Raw genomic sequence first — 15,189 nt, forward strand, 5'->3', positions numbered from 1 at the left:
TGATGACCCACTTTACTAGAAGTCCAAAGCAATGAGACCAACAGACCATGAACTGAAACCTCAATTTGTGGGGCTAACTACACTTTTTTGTGTGTTTATGTGTGAGCTGATTAGCTCAGTTATTTCATCACAGTGATGGGTAATAGAAGAAAGTTCAAGGCCTAGTTGTATGTGGTGACACACACCTGTACTTCAGCACTTGAGAAGAGGAAGAGGATCAAAAGTGAGAGACTAGGCTTCCATGCTAGCTCTCAAATAATGCTTAAGTTTACCTGTTACCCTCTTACCTTCCTACCCATTTGACCCTCTCATTCCAGTCTCCTCAACCCTCATAACTATCGATTCTATTTTCCTTCCTAGGTAGATCTGTCTCCTCTAGTCCATTACTTTATACAGTAGAAGCTTCCTAAAATATATACATATCTGAAAGCAATCTAAATGAAAACCCCAAATAAGGGGAGAAACAGAATCCCAATTGGACATCTCTTATCACCAAATTAAGCATCCAGTACTGGGAATATATTTAATTAAATTTTGTCTAAAGAAGTCCCATGCAAACTACCAAACAAATCAGACTGACTGTGGGTTGCTAAGAGTATAGAATTTCTCTCCATAAACTGATAGTAAAGCCCAATTGATGAAGACAACAGATACATAACTTATTTAACATGAAGAAGTTGTGCTGATACTTATATTGAACCTTCACACCTATGTTCTAGCATCTTTGGAACAAGAAGGTATTGGCATGCTGCTAAGAAGTGTAAACACCAACAGAACCACAAACCCTTTAATCTACAATGGTGTTCTGCCTGCATGACCTGGGAGTGTAAGAGTGATACAAGGTTTGTGGGAGTAATCAACCAATATCTGATTTGACTTAATATCCATCCATATCTGACACTACTTAGGTGACCAAGAACCTGAGACATCTGTTTAGCAGAACCATTGTATCAGTCATGAGTTCTGGAGTTATGACTCCTAGGCTTTGAGGCAGCTTTTTGTCACAGATTGTTATCTGAGATTTTATAGAGTTGTTCTTTGGAAGGATTCTCAGAGCCCAACTTAGTCATTTCGTTGCATAACTTAGTCTTGAGATATGCCTGGCAAATCAAGAAGTTTCGTATGACTGACAATTGCTTAAGGTCATGGTTCTTTCAAGACAGCCCTTAAATGAGATAAGAAGTTTTGGTACGTGGATATTGATTTGCTAAAGGTGCCTTTTGTGTAACAATACAGAGGCTCTGAAAAAGGGGTTCAGAGTTCATACCTTGAGGAGCTGACCACCCTTGCTGCTTGAGAAACCTTTGCATCCTACAGTGTCTTTCTTTCTTTGGTAAATCATCTGTATCAATAATCAATCATCAATACTACTATTTTTATTTTTTATTTTTTATTGGTTATTTTATTTATTTACATTTCAAATGTTATCCCTCTTCCCAGTTTCCCATCCACAAACCTCCTATTTCCTCCTTCCTCACCTTGCCTCTATGAAGGTGCTCCCCACCTGCCCAACCACTCCTGCCTCATCACCCTAGTGTTCCCCTATCTTGGGTCATCAAACCTCCACAGGACCAAGGGGCTGCCTCCCAGTGATGCCACATAAGACAATTCTCTGCTATCTATACAGCTGGAGCCATGGGTACCCGCTGTGTACTCTTTGGTTAGTGGTTTAGTCCCTGGGAGCTTTGCGGAGGTAGTTCTGATTGGTTGATATTGTTGTTCTTCCTATAAGGTTGCAAACCCCTTCAGCTCCTACAATTCCTGCCTTCAGTCCAATGTTTGGCTGTTTACATGTACAGCTGTATTGGTTTTGCTCTGGCAGAGCCTCTCAGGGGATAGCTATACTGGGTTCCTGTCAGTAAGCACTTCTTGGCATCAGCAATAATGTCTGGATTTGGTGTCTGCAGATGGGATGGATCCCTAGGGGGGGCAGTCTCTGGACGGCCTTTCCTTCAGTCTTTATTCCACTCTTTGTCCTTGCATTTCGATTTGACAGGAGGAATTCTGGATTAATATTCTTGAGGTGGGTGGGTGACCCTATCCCTCAACCAGTGACTATGCCTATCCACTGGATATAATCTGTACAGGCTCTATCCCCCTTTGTTGGGTATTTCAGCCAATGCCTCCCCTGTTGGGTTCTTGGCATCTGGGACTTTCTAGTGGCTAACCCCAGTTCCCCCTTCCCCACTGTTAAACACATACTTTCAAATTCTTTTTTTTTTTTTTTGGTTTTTTTTGAGACAGGGTTTCTCTGTATAGCCCTGGCTGTCCTGGAGCTCACCCTGTAGACCAGGCTGGCCTCAAACTCAGAAATCCGCCTGCCTCTGCCTCCCAGAGTGCTGGGATTACAGGTGTGTGCCACCACCGCCCGGCATATACTTTCAAATTCTTGACCCTCTGTACTTCTCCCCATCTCCTCCCATAGCTGAACTGCGCCCCCTTTTCCCTCCCCACCCTCTCTACCTCCAAGATCCTTCTCTCCCTCTACTTCCCAGAGATTATTCTCTTCCCCCTACTGAGTAGCACTGTAGCATCCACAGTTTGCCATGATCTTCCTTCTTCTTAGGTTTCATATGGTCTGTGAGTTGTATCGTGGGTCTTCTGAGCTTCTTTTTGGCTTAATATCCACTTATATTTAAAAATATGTGTATGTGTTTTTCCTCTTTTTTAGCCTATAGGTTCTTTGTATACATGCCATGGCTTCCATTGTAGTGTTTTCATGGGATTCTTGGGTGTGCAAAAGGGTGGTCTCTGTATCTACATGTTCTTCTTGTGCCTTTTCTTGGGCTCTTGTCCTTCTCTTTGTTCATTTTGTCATATTTTGGCATGTTTGATTTTGTTTAATCTATTATATAAAGATCTATTTTTTTAGATTTACTTATTTATTTATCTATTTCTCTATCTATCTGTCTGTCTATCTATCTATCTATCTATCTATCTATCTATCTATCTATTTATTTATTTATTATGTAAGCACACTGCAACTATCTTCAGACATCCCAGAAGAGGGCATCAGATCTCATTACAGGTAGTTGTGAGCCACCATGTGGTTGCTGGGATTTGAACTCAGGACCTTCAGAAGAGCAGTCAGTGCTCTTAACCAGTAAGCATCTTTCCAGCCCCGGTGATCTATTTTTAGTAAAGGAAAAAAATAAATGAATTAAACATAGTTATAGGAAACAAAACAAAAGAAAAAATTAAATCTTATGTCATGTCATATGGTTTGCTTATATGTGTTTGATATTATATGCATTTTTTCAATTACAAATGTTATATGTAATAGTATGATGTTCAAAGAGTATCACAAACCCTGAAAAAGAGCTTGAAGAATTAAAAAAAAAACAAAGAATGTGTACAGGGAGAAAGTTTGAGGTTAGAGTGGGTATAGAGCAAGGCATTGTTTTTTAGAGATTCAGGACTTGTGGCTAGAGACAGGTTCAGTTCTGAAACTGTTCATACAACAAGAAATAAAGAACCCTGTGCATCATACTGCACACTCTCTTTCCCCTCCCTTCTTGCAATCATCTTTCTTTATTCATTTTTTCTTTATCTCCTCCCATAATGTCTAGTACATTAGAATCTTAGCTCTCAGTGGGATGGAAGGCACGTTTCACTGAAATGCCTGGACCCTTTAAGCTGGATCACCTCCCCAGTTTCTGCTTCTGTCCATGCTGGGCACCAACCCAGATATCAAACTCAGCACTCACTGGTTCCCCGCTAAGAGCCCATTAATAGGAAAACATTGGAGGACAATTCAGATATTGTTGAAGAGTCTTAGTGGGCGGAGTAAGATGTTTATAGCAGATATATCTGACAAATAGCTTTAAAACTCCCCATTAGACATTTCTGTTCTTTAAAGTCTCTTGCTCAAAACGCACTTCCTTGACACCACTTTCATTCCACCATAACCTCTCTGTGCCCCCAGCTTCTTCTTATCATTTCCTTTCATAAGGAAACTTTTCTTTCAACTTTGCCACAGCCAGTAGCTGCAGTTTGCATATTTAGGCACTATATAAGATGACTCCAGCCCAGGTCTAGTATCATCTTTTGTTATCTGAGTATGTAGCTACAAAAATATAATTTCATGATGAGATAATCTCTAAAACCTCATGAAAAATCATTAGAGTTGTAGGCCTTGAGTATGGCGCCATTGCAACACCCTCAGCTTTGTAAATAAAAAGCTGGCCTTACTCAAGGCAAGTAGGTTGATCGCTCTGTCCACTCAGCTCTGAAAGGCAAGAGGTTTCAATATTTCTATTCTGACTCTGCCCAGAATAGCCTATATCTAGTGTAGCCTATATCTGGTGAAGTTTGTTTCAGTTTGTATCTGTGCCTTGTGGGTACTTCTGTTATTTGGATGCTCAGGCTTGTTTTGCTCAAATTGGTAAGAAAGCATGGGCAGACAGGGAAAATAGCAAGTCTCCATTCGCTTTCGCTGCCCCCAGTGTTCCTTTGCTAGCAGTGTCAGCTGGGAGAAGCAACAAGTGGAATCTTACAGATTTATAGGACTCTTGCTCTCTCAGCTATTGGGATCTTGCTTGGTGGTAACCAGTACAATGGCTCAGCCTTGTGTGATGACAGCCCTCTGGAACTGTTCTGATGACAAGGGTGTGTAACAGCTTCTCTTTTCAGACTCTTTATACCATATGTCCTTCATTAGTTTCAATTTTCACTCTTATCATATCTGTATTTCCTCATCTCCCTAGTCTGCCCTAGTCATTTAGGCTGTCATCATGGCAACTTGGGTATCTGACTCTGTTGGACTATGCTTAGCAGACCAGACCTCCAGAAGCTGGAGCTTCTCAGGAGTGAATACTGAATGCTTGGACTGTTTAATAGATAGGTCACTGTTCTCTATTAAAGTATGATGAATCAGTGAGGCTAAGCATCCTTCTTTTGTTGTCTGAGAAGAGACTTTGGACCAATCCGATCAAATTGGTGGCACTGGTTCTAGCTGTTGTGGGTGCATCATAACCTCTTGTTTGAGTCACTCACAGACTTGCCTCTTAGCACCAATCATAGCAGTCTCTCTGCTAGACCAATAGTGGAAGTTCCAATTACCTTTCCAAGGCATTGATGGGTGTTAGGTCATTTAGAGTTCTCTGAGACTTTTGACAGCAAAAACACCCAAAACAAAATGTTTTAAATATCCTTGCTGTTCTACATCTTTAGGTACCAGGGCAATCAGCAGCAGTCTTTATAAGGTTGTCTTTAAGCATCTGTGGTGTACAAGGTAAGGTGGTACAAGGATAGTCCAGTTGACTGTCAGATTGACAGTCCTTTTGCTCAAGGCAGCCAGAGAAGCAAGGGTTAGTCTAATCACTGATAACTATAGACTCACATTGTTCCATCCCAATGTCTCTGCTTATTACAGGAACATGAACTTTAGGAGTGCTTGCAATATAAAATGAAGAACATTCCATTTGTACCAAGAGTAATTGAAACATATTTAATAGTGCTTTCGTAGTGCTTTACACTTAGCTGATGTCCAAGGAGAGATGGGTCCCTCTGATCAGCCTTGATATTGTTCTTATATTGTGCAGGAATATCTCCCTTTGCCTTTGTGTTCTTTGAAAGTCTTTGTTAGGTTCAAAAATGGATGGTGATGCTGCAGCCCACTTACCATCCTCCCAGCTTTTGTTGTTTGTTGGGACTCAAGCAGCTAAGCCTTTGTAATCAGAGTTCTGCATGCCCCTCTAAGAAAGTAGGAAGATTAATCTCAAAGGAAATCTTCTAATCAAATCATTTTATGGTACTGCTGAAGATGAGCACCCACTTTCTTCTTCTTGTAGAAAATTTAAAAATGACAGCGCAAAAAGTTTAGGCTGAATGCTCACTGGCTTACTGAGCTGTATGACCTTGATTCTGACTATCTGCTTATCTGTATATGAAGTGGCAATGATAATATGGATTTATATGGTCCTATATGTGTTATAGTTGGAATTAAGTGTTCTTTCTATGTTATGCAAGTATTTTTGAAACTAGTGTGTATTTGCATATATTCCTTATAATAAATTCCCCTTCTGTGCAAATATAAAGTTGATTTGACACATTACAACATACATCAAAGGGACAGAAAAATCAAGGCAATAAATTAATATTTTAGACACACAATGTATGTTATGGAAATCAGGTTAAAAACAAAAAGAAGGTGGGAGATCTATGGAAAAGACAAGGATGCCTTTAATGAAAAACATAAAATTATTTATCTGGACTCTATATCAATCGTTATCTGTAGTCTTTGATATTTTTCAAACAGTTCTTAATGCTTTATCCTCCCTTCTAGCCTACCATCCACTGGAAGTAGTGAAAAAGAAAGGTTATTAGGATATGAGAGAACTGGACCTGTTTAAAAATTGTTCTTTGGAGCAAATTCCATCTGTGTTGTCAGGAAATCAGCAGTTCAGTCCACAGAACTCAGCAGCTGCAGCTCCATCCACTTGCAAATATTTTACGAATCTACCAGCAGTCCAGTTCAGTATTGTCAAGGTAGCAAACATGACCCAGAAGAGGTGGTACCACCTAGCAAACACAGCCAGGACTCAGCCAAATCAGAAAGGGTCATCAGAAGGCTTCAGGACCAAGGATGCCAGGAGAAGTTCTTTGCTGTGCCTCTCAATGAAGTGAAGATCAGCAAGGATGCATGACCAAGAAGTGTTGCAAAGCTAGCTATGCAAGGAAGCCTCCATCACTGTCCATTTAAGTCCTATTTGTACTCCAAACAAAAGGAGTCCTCCATGGGTCTTGCCTCGGCACATGAATCTGTATTAGCAAAACCTCACGTGAGTTTGTACTAGTTGACATCACTCTGACAATTACCCTGAGTCTGAGGAGGTGGCAAGAAGCCTCTAGAACATCACCAGAAGTTTTAGGATGTGTGTCTGTCTATGGAGTTATGACTAATGGAACTTAACAAGGCAATGTAAGGCAAACCAATACATTTGTGTTGTTAGTGAAGAATCCTTCGTCACATATCCTTTGTGGTTTTTTTTTTTTTTTAATCAAAGCATCCTTTCACCTGTGTCTGCTTCAGCAAAATGCTCTTTAAGACAACTAGCTTTCCAAAGAAACCATAAGTTTCCACTAAGTTATTAGCAAGAGAGAAAAATTGCCATGCAGACCTTTAATTTACTCCAAAGACAACTAGTTATATTGCTGTGACCAGAACATGGAACCCTTCCGCCTTCACCCAGGATTTATTTATGGGTCTTTCCCAGTATCAATGAACTCTAAGTTTTTATCATGCATACAACCTCAACACTTTCTCTCCAAACAATGACATGTCCAGAGCTCTGGGTAAGTTTGAATTTAGAATGTGTCTAGTGTCATGTGACCTTGGCTCAGTGTTGAGTTCTTGTTTGCAGTGATTTTGATAGGCATGTCCAAACTTTTGACATGGTTGTGCTGTTATCATCTAGACATATTGACTGTACTTGTTTTCTCTGACAGTTAAATAATTAAAAGGCAGTTGGGAAATGGCTGCTGTGTAGTTACAACGAAGGTAAATCCTGAAAAATCATACTTCAGCGTGTCAGGAATTTGAATAGGAGTTTAATTTTCCATAGCATTCTCTCCAAGAAGAATCTTGGCAGAATCTTAAAGACATCACTGACTTCTGCATCCTACATAAAGCCCAAGGAGAAAAGAAATGGATTGCTCCAATTCTAGATCAAATCTTCAATATCCAAGTCTAGATTACAGTATAGATCTAGATCAAGATCAAGATCACATTCTAGAAAGAAGAGTTACAGTTCTAGGTCTTGTTCTAGAACATATTTGAGGTCTCGTAGTAGAGATCGTATTTATTCTAGAGATTATCATCGAGATTACAGGAATAATAGAGGAATGAGATGACCTTACGGGTAAAGAGGGCACGGTAGAGGGTATTATCAAAAAGGTGGAGGTAGACCTGTGGCTATAGGCCTGTCTGGAATAGAAGGCACTCTAGAAGACGTAGACAAGGTCAATCACATACCAGGAGTCGAAAAAGAAGATCCCTGTCTTCTCAAAGATCCCAAAGCAGACCTTGCTGGTCATACAGATCTGCTCGATCTCCAAGATCACCATCATCTGGTTTTTCATCCCCATATAGCAAATCTCCTGTCTCTAAAAGATGAGGGTCTCAGGAAAAACAAACCACAAAAAGCTGAAGGGGAATCCCGAGAAGAGAGTCCTTTGAATAGCAAATCACAGGAGGAACCAAAGGATACTTTTGAACATTTGATACTTTTGACCTATCTGAATCTATCGATGAGTTTAATAAATCTGTTACATCTAGTGATATTTGGCCTGCCCTCTCAGCTTATGATAATAGTCCAAGGTCACCTAATAGTCCTTCACCTATTGCTAGACCACCCATTCAGAGTTCACCATGCTCAGATGCCCCCATGCTTATTTAGTACAGTCTGCTCTGCCAAAAATATCCCTTCTCAGCATTCACATTCTATTCAGCACAGTTCTGAGAGGTCTGGATCTAGTTCTGTTGGAAATGGGTCTAGTTGATAAAGTTTTTCTCAAAATAGTCCGATTCATCCCATCCCATCACGAAGAAGCCCTGCAAAGACAATTGCACCACAGAACGCTCCAAGAGATCTTTCTATCCTGATGGAGATCAGGGAAAACAAAGACGGGAAAGATTTTAAAAAGGTTCCCAGATGAAGAGTTTAGCGTATTCCTGCTTGAAAGGGGTAATAGCAGGGATAAAGAAGCTCTAAAGGAGAAAGGGTCAGAGAAAGGCAGGGCAGGTGGAGATTGGGATGATCAGGAAGTTCTAGATTACTTTAGTGATAAAGAGTCCGAGAAACAAAAATTCCGTGACTCTGAAGGGGATGACACAGAGGAGACGGAGGATTATAGACAGTTTAGGAAGTCAGTCCTGGCAGTCAGGGGAAGAGCTTCTCTGCTTCACCTCACCGGAGTACTGAGGAGGAAGGACCCAAGCACAACTCCAAAGTTTCACTTAAAGGCAATAGAGAAAGTGATGGATTTAGAGGAGAAAAAAATTATAAACTGAAAGAGACTGTGCACATAGTGGAAAGGACTAGTACTGCAAAAGATAAGCACAAGGAAGAAGACAGAAAAACAGCGAGGAAAGAAGTGCAATCACCAGAGCAGGTAAAGTCTGAAACGCTCAAAGAGCTCTTTGAGTATGTCCCCTCTCCATAAGAGGGGCACCCGAGAAAAGTTCATCTTCAGAGAGGAGAGCCCGCTGAGGATCAAAATGATAGCCAGTGATTCTCACCGTCCTGAAGTCAAACTCCTAATGGCACCTGTTCTTCTCAACGATTCCAACAGACTTGCCTTCTTGACTAAAGACAGGCTACTTGCTAGCACACTTGTCCATTCTGTCAAGAAAGAACAAGAATTCTGCTCCATCTTTGACCACATTAAGTTGCCTCAGGCCAGCAAAAGCACTTCAGAATCATTTATACAACACATTGTATCCTTGGTTCATCATGTGAAAGAGACATACTTCAAATCACCTGCAGTGACTCACTGCATAACAGAAAGCTACTGAAGAACATAGCATCCCGCAAAAGAGCCTTGAGATACTCAGGAGGATTGATATCTCTCAAGTGCTCTGAGGAAGCATACCCATTTAGCAGGTGAGGAGAGAGTTTTTAAAGAAGAAATTAAAAAAGATAAAAAATTAAGGTGTGATTCCGCTGATCTTTGGCATGACATTGACCTTTACCATAAAGAAAGAAGTAAAGAGCGGGGAGATTCCAAGGGTTCCAGGGAATCTAGTAGATCAAGAAAGCCCCCCCCCAAAAAAATCACCGAAAGATTATAAGGAATACAAACATTAAAAGATGACAGCAAACATAAAAGTAGAAAGAAAAGATTCTGTCATCGTCCTCGTCAACATCACCTTCCTCACCCAGTACTCGAGAAGAAAATGAGAGTAAGAAAGAGAAGAAGAGTTTAAAACTCACCACGAGATGAAAGACTACTCAGGATTTGCAGGAGTTAGCAGACCATGAGGAACCTTTCACGATGACAGAGATGATGGTGTGGATTATTAGGCCAAAAGAGGAAGAGGTCGTGGTACTTTTCAATGCGGCATAGGGTGCTTTAATTTCAAAAGATCAGGTAGCCATCCAAAATGGACTCATGACAAACACCAAGGAGATGGGATTGTTGAAGATGCAGAAGAAACCATGGAAAATAATGAGAAGAAGGGAAGATGCAAAGAAGGAAAGGAATAGTCTCAAGATTGCAACAGGGAGTAGAACTCAGCACTCAGTTTAATAACTTTTAAAATTTGAACACTACATAGTAGGGTAACTAATTTTTGAAGAATATCACAAAGTTGCTGTTAACGGTAAAGTAGTTTTGCACTTCAACTTACATTGTTTTTTAAACCTGATTTTTGTTTTCAAATAAGAATGTAAGCATTTTACTTAAAATTTACTGTTTGCAAGTAGTTTATTGAAATTTTGTTTTAAGTCTTCAAATATCTTGAAAAAATAATAGACTGTACGTTGAAAATTATATTGAAATAAAATAGAAAAGGTTCGGTAACATATTTGTAACTTTCAGCTTTAAAAAAACCTTTGACTGTTTTTGTTATATGCATTGTATTTCTGCTTTGTCTGTAAGAAGTGGTCAAGTCCAGCTCGTGACAGCTCTTAACTCACCTCCCAGTTAGTGTTTGATTCTGAAGTGAACATTAGCTCTACACAAGTCCACACAAATCCTTAACAGGACTTGTTTATAGTGACCACACTAATTATTTTAACTGTGCACATCAGTTTAATATCTTTTAAAATTTGAACACTACATAGTAGGGTAACTAATTTTTGAAGAATATCACAAAGTTGCTATTATGGTAAAGTAGTTTTGCACTTCAGCAAATATATAAGGAGGACAATAACGTTAATAACTAAAACGTACAAATTAAAAGATTTGAGAAAGTGGTATTTTTACTGAAAGCAAATAATGTCTTGTAAAATCATTTGAAGAGACTTTCCAATATGAATTTGGAATTGAATATTCTCTTCCATTCTCATCTTTTAGTTTGAGTCATGGTCTTAGATACCAGCTACCTAAGAGAGAGAGAAATTAGTTTGTAATATCAGTGTAAGTAAAATTCTAATTCCATAAACCTGATTGTAGTTAAAAAAAAAAACAAAACCCCAAACTACAACAAAACTTGGGAGTCCTTTTCATGTGGAGGAAGACTATCCTGAAGCACAGTGATACACTCAGTCATCTAGCACCTCACTGGGTAGCTTACATATTTATTGGATAGTTTGAACAGTATACTGCTTAGTCATATTTAAGTAATTTGTTTTCTCTCAGTGTTGCCAATAGAAGATTTTATCAAGAAGCTTGTAGCATTGATCTAATTGAGTGTACACCCCATCAATTTAAGTTTATAAAGTGGCCATTTTCTTGGAGTATCTTCTTTAGGTAAATATCTTTCTTTGCTGTTTGTTTAATAGTTCTTGAAGGAATAAAGTAAACTTCAATGCTAAGAATTAATTTTTTTAGTTAAACAGAGAATTCTCACCTGAAGAATTTCGGATGGCGGAGAAACATCTTAAAAAATGCTCAACTTCATTAGTCATTAGGGAAATGCAAATCAAAACAACCCTGAGATTTCACCTTACACCAGTCAGAATGGCTAAGATTAAAAATTCAGGAGACAGCAGGTGTTGGCAAGGATGTGGAGAAAGAGGAACACTCCTTCACTGCTGGTGGGGTTGCAAATTGGTACAACTACTCTGGAAATCAGTCTGGCGGTTCCTCCGAAAACTGGGCACCTCACTTCCAGAAGATCCTGCTATACCACTCCTGGGCATATACCCAGAGGATTCCCCACCATGTAATAAGGATACATGCTCTACTATGTTCATAGCAGTCCTATTTATAATTGCCAGATGCTGGAAAGAACCCAGGTATCCCTCAACAGAAGAGTGGATACAAAAAATGAGGTATATCTACACAATGGAGTACTATTCAGCCATTAGAAACAATGAATTCATGAAATTCTTAGGCAAATGGATGGAGCTAGAGAACATCATACTAAGTGAGGTAACCCAGACTCAAAAGGTGAATCATGGTATGCACTCACTAATAAGTGGTTATTAACCTAGAAAACTGGAATACCCAAAACATAACCCACACATCAAATGAGGTACAAGAAGAAAGGAGGAGTGGCCCCTTGTTCTGGAAAGACTCAGTGAAGCAGTATTAGGCAAAACCAGAACGGGGAAGTGGGAAGGGGTGGGTGGGAGGACAGGGGGAGAAAAGGGGGCTTATGGGACTCTCGGGGAGTGGGGGGCTAGAAAAGGGGAAATCATTTGAAATGTAAATAAAAATATATCGAATTAAAAAAAAGAAAAAAAAAAGAAAGTGTGTCACTGACGGTAGGCTTTGAGGTTTCTTTTTTTCTTTTATTGATTTTTATTGTTAATAAATCATAAATTTAAATTAAAAAAGAATTAATTTTTTTAAAAAGTAAAGCTAGCCACATTGCAGCAGATTAGTTGTGTATGTGTATATTTAAAGAAGACAATGGTTATTCTATTAATGAAGACTTTTCAGTTTTGATGATTTTACAGTGTCCTAGACCTTGAATAGCTAGTTGCATTTGTGAAAAAATTTTGGCAACAAAATTAAACTAAAACCAAAGTCAATATGTGAAGTGCTTATCATAAGATCCCCAGGAGTCAGTATTGCATGATGCTCCCATTAACTGTCACTCTGAAATTACTTAGTAAATCAGAAAATACCTGCAAAGCATCTTTATTGCTTCTATATGGATGTAACTAGCTATTTATAATAACTATTATAGATAATAGTTCAGATTAACTTAAAAGTAAAAGCAACATGTGATTAATTCCCTAAATAATTTTTATACCATTTCTATTTTATATGAATATACAGCTCTATAGTTCAAGAATACCCCATTGCATCATAGTCAAGGGTTGTTATAGGAACTGCAATAGAGAATATCACTGTGAATCCTCCTCTTTTCAGAGCCAAATACAACGTAGCCTGTGTGTATTCTTTGGGGTCATCATTTAATGCACACTTCATGACATGCTATAAAAGCTGACTGGTGCCTCTTAGTTAAGCTGCTTGACTATAAGTGCCAGGAAAATAACTGTTTATACACTGTGTACCATATGTTACATGCTGCATACTATATGTAATACACTTCACACTATGTGTGATACGCTGCATATGCATACATCCTTTACCCAGAGAAAAGAAATTAAAATGAACCAAAAAATTTTCCCATTAAAAAAAAATTAGAAAACAGTTTTAGAAGGCCGTGACTCAATTCTTAGGTTTGTACGCTTCAACATCTTAAGAATTTTAATATAAAAAGCAAAGTCTTTCCCAGTTGTACTCTCTTTCAAAGAAATGTTATTGCTCCCTTTCATCACAGTTAAAAATCAGTGTTGTGAATTACATTATAATTTGAGGGGAAAATATTATCCAATGGGAATGAATGTAGATGGCTAAAGTATTCTTCCTCAGTGTGTTGTATATTTTAACAGGGAGCCTTATAAATTGTCATATGCCAATAAAATGTCCTAAGTGGTAAAAAAAAATTAATTAAAAGGGAGCAAAAATCCTGGGTACAACAGGTAGCAGCAGGAAAAACCTCAGACACAGAAGACAAGATCAACTGGTGAAGGAAGAGTTATTAGAGATGAGAAAATACATATATCAAGAGAGAGACAGACAGAGACAGACAGAGACAGACAGAGACAGAGACAGAGACAGAGAGACAGAGGAGACAGAGAGAGACAGAGAGACAGACAGAGTCTCTACAAAAGCAAAGGATGGCCTCAGGGAGCTTAAGTCCCATCTATCCCTGAAAGCTGGGTTTTTAAAAAAGAGATTGAGTGGTCTCTTAGGGTTGGTCTGTTTGAACCAAGACAGGGAGGCTGGTAAGCCCACAACTTTTGGGGAAACATGGACTGATCTGGTTTTGAACTTGTAGGACCAGTTCACTGGCAGGGGCTCCTACTGACATGAAGAAAAGCCCACCAGGCCTGTAGGCCTTTGGGTTAGGAGTATGAGCGAGAAATAGGAACCTGCCATCATCTCTATTTGTGGCCCTTCTTCAGATCTGCCTGCCTGCTAGGTGTACGTCTAACTCCTAGTTCCTTAATGTGGCTTTGTCATCTACAAAGTTCACATTTGAGAACCATTCAATCAAGTCACAATAAATAAGTAAATAAGTAAACAAATAAACATTGATATTTTTAATAAGGATAATTTTGTAGTGGGATATACTCATAGCTATCCTGGGATGCTTGAGGCTTGTAGGCTGCAGGTTCGATATGCCTATATGTAAGATGAAAAGTCCCCACTATATGAGGTCATGAAAACTTAAATCTGAACAGCTATTCCCCATGGATAATATCTGCTTTGTGGATGTATATTTACTAAAATTTCTTAAAAAATTATTCTATTTCCTTTCATTCCAAGCCTTCCTGCAAAGGCTTAAATCTTTCCAAGATGACCCTGAGAACCTTGCTTTATTTGTGTTTACCTAACGTTTCTAATCAAGTCTGTGCATTTTACATAAAAGTGTGTGTGTGTGTGTGTGTGTGTGTGTGTGTGTGTGTGTGTGAAGATGTGCAGGGCATTCGCTTGTGAGCCATAAGGAAATGTGGCTGAGCTGTGGAGGAACAGCTGCTCAGGCTGCTGAGCTCCCACGCCCTCCCATGTTACACCACCTCTGTTCCTTGTCCTCTCCTGACCGTGAACATGTCAACACTCTGGACCACGTTCGCCAAATGAAGCTCTAGTAGGTGGTCAGCTGCTTCCGCATGGATTTGGCATTTCATGTCTGAAGTTTGTGGTGTGTTGTATAGGCAACAGTAGAAGCAGAAACCTTTCTAAGTGGACAGAACACTAAATGTTTAAAGTCAGGCAGGGTTAGATCTGTCACAATTGTCATCTCAAGCATGACTAGAGGAAGATGTCCAGATGTGAGTGGAGGCATGGAAGGAAGGAGTCTCACAGAGCTTCCCTATGTCATGATCTTAGGATTTGTTTCACATTAAAAATAAAGCATGGCTTTCTCTGTTTGCTTGTGTGTGATGTGTGCACATACGTGCAAGTGTGCATGAATCACTACACATATGTGGAGGTGAGAAAATAGATTTGTGGAGTTAGTTCTCTCTTTCCGTGGGTTCTGGGCATCCAACCCTGTTCACT

The 15,189-nt window shown here is 39.3% G+C and overlaps 1 pseudogene; it reads left to right on the top strand.

Annotated features, from left to right (window-relative positions):
• Nucleotides 1–7,648: 7,648 nt before the first annotated feature.
• On the top strand, nucleotides 7,649–10,208 carry LOC127664830 (bcl-2-associated transcription factor 1-like; annotated as a pseudogene).
• Nucleotides 10,209–15,189: the final 4,981 nt, after the last annotated feature.

Source organism: Apodemus sylvaticus, chromosome 14 (assembly GCF_947179515.1).
Source record: "Apodemus sylvaticus chromosome 14, mApoSyl1.1, whole genome shotgun sequence".
Taxonomy (NCBI): Eukaryota; Metazoa; Chordata; class Mammalia; order Rodentia; family Muridae; genus Apodemus; species Apodemus sylvaticus.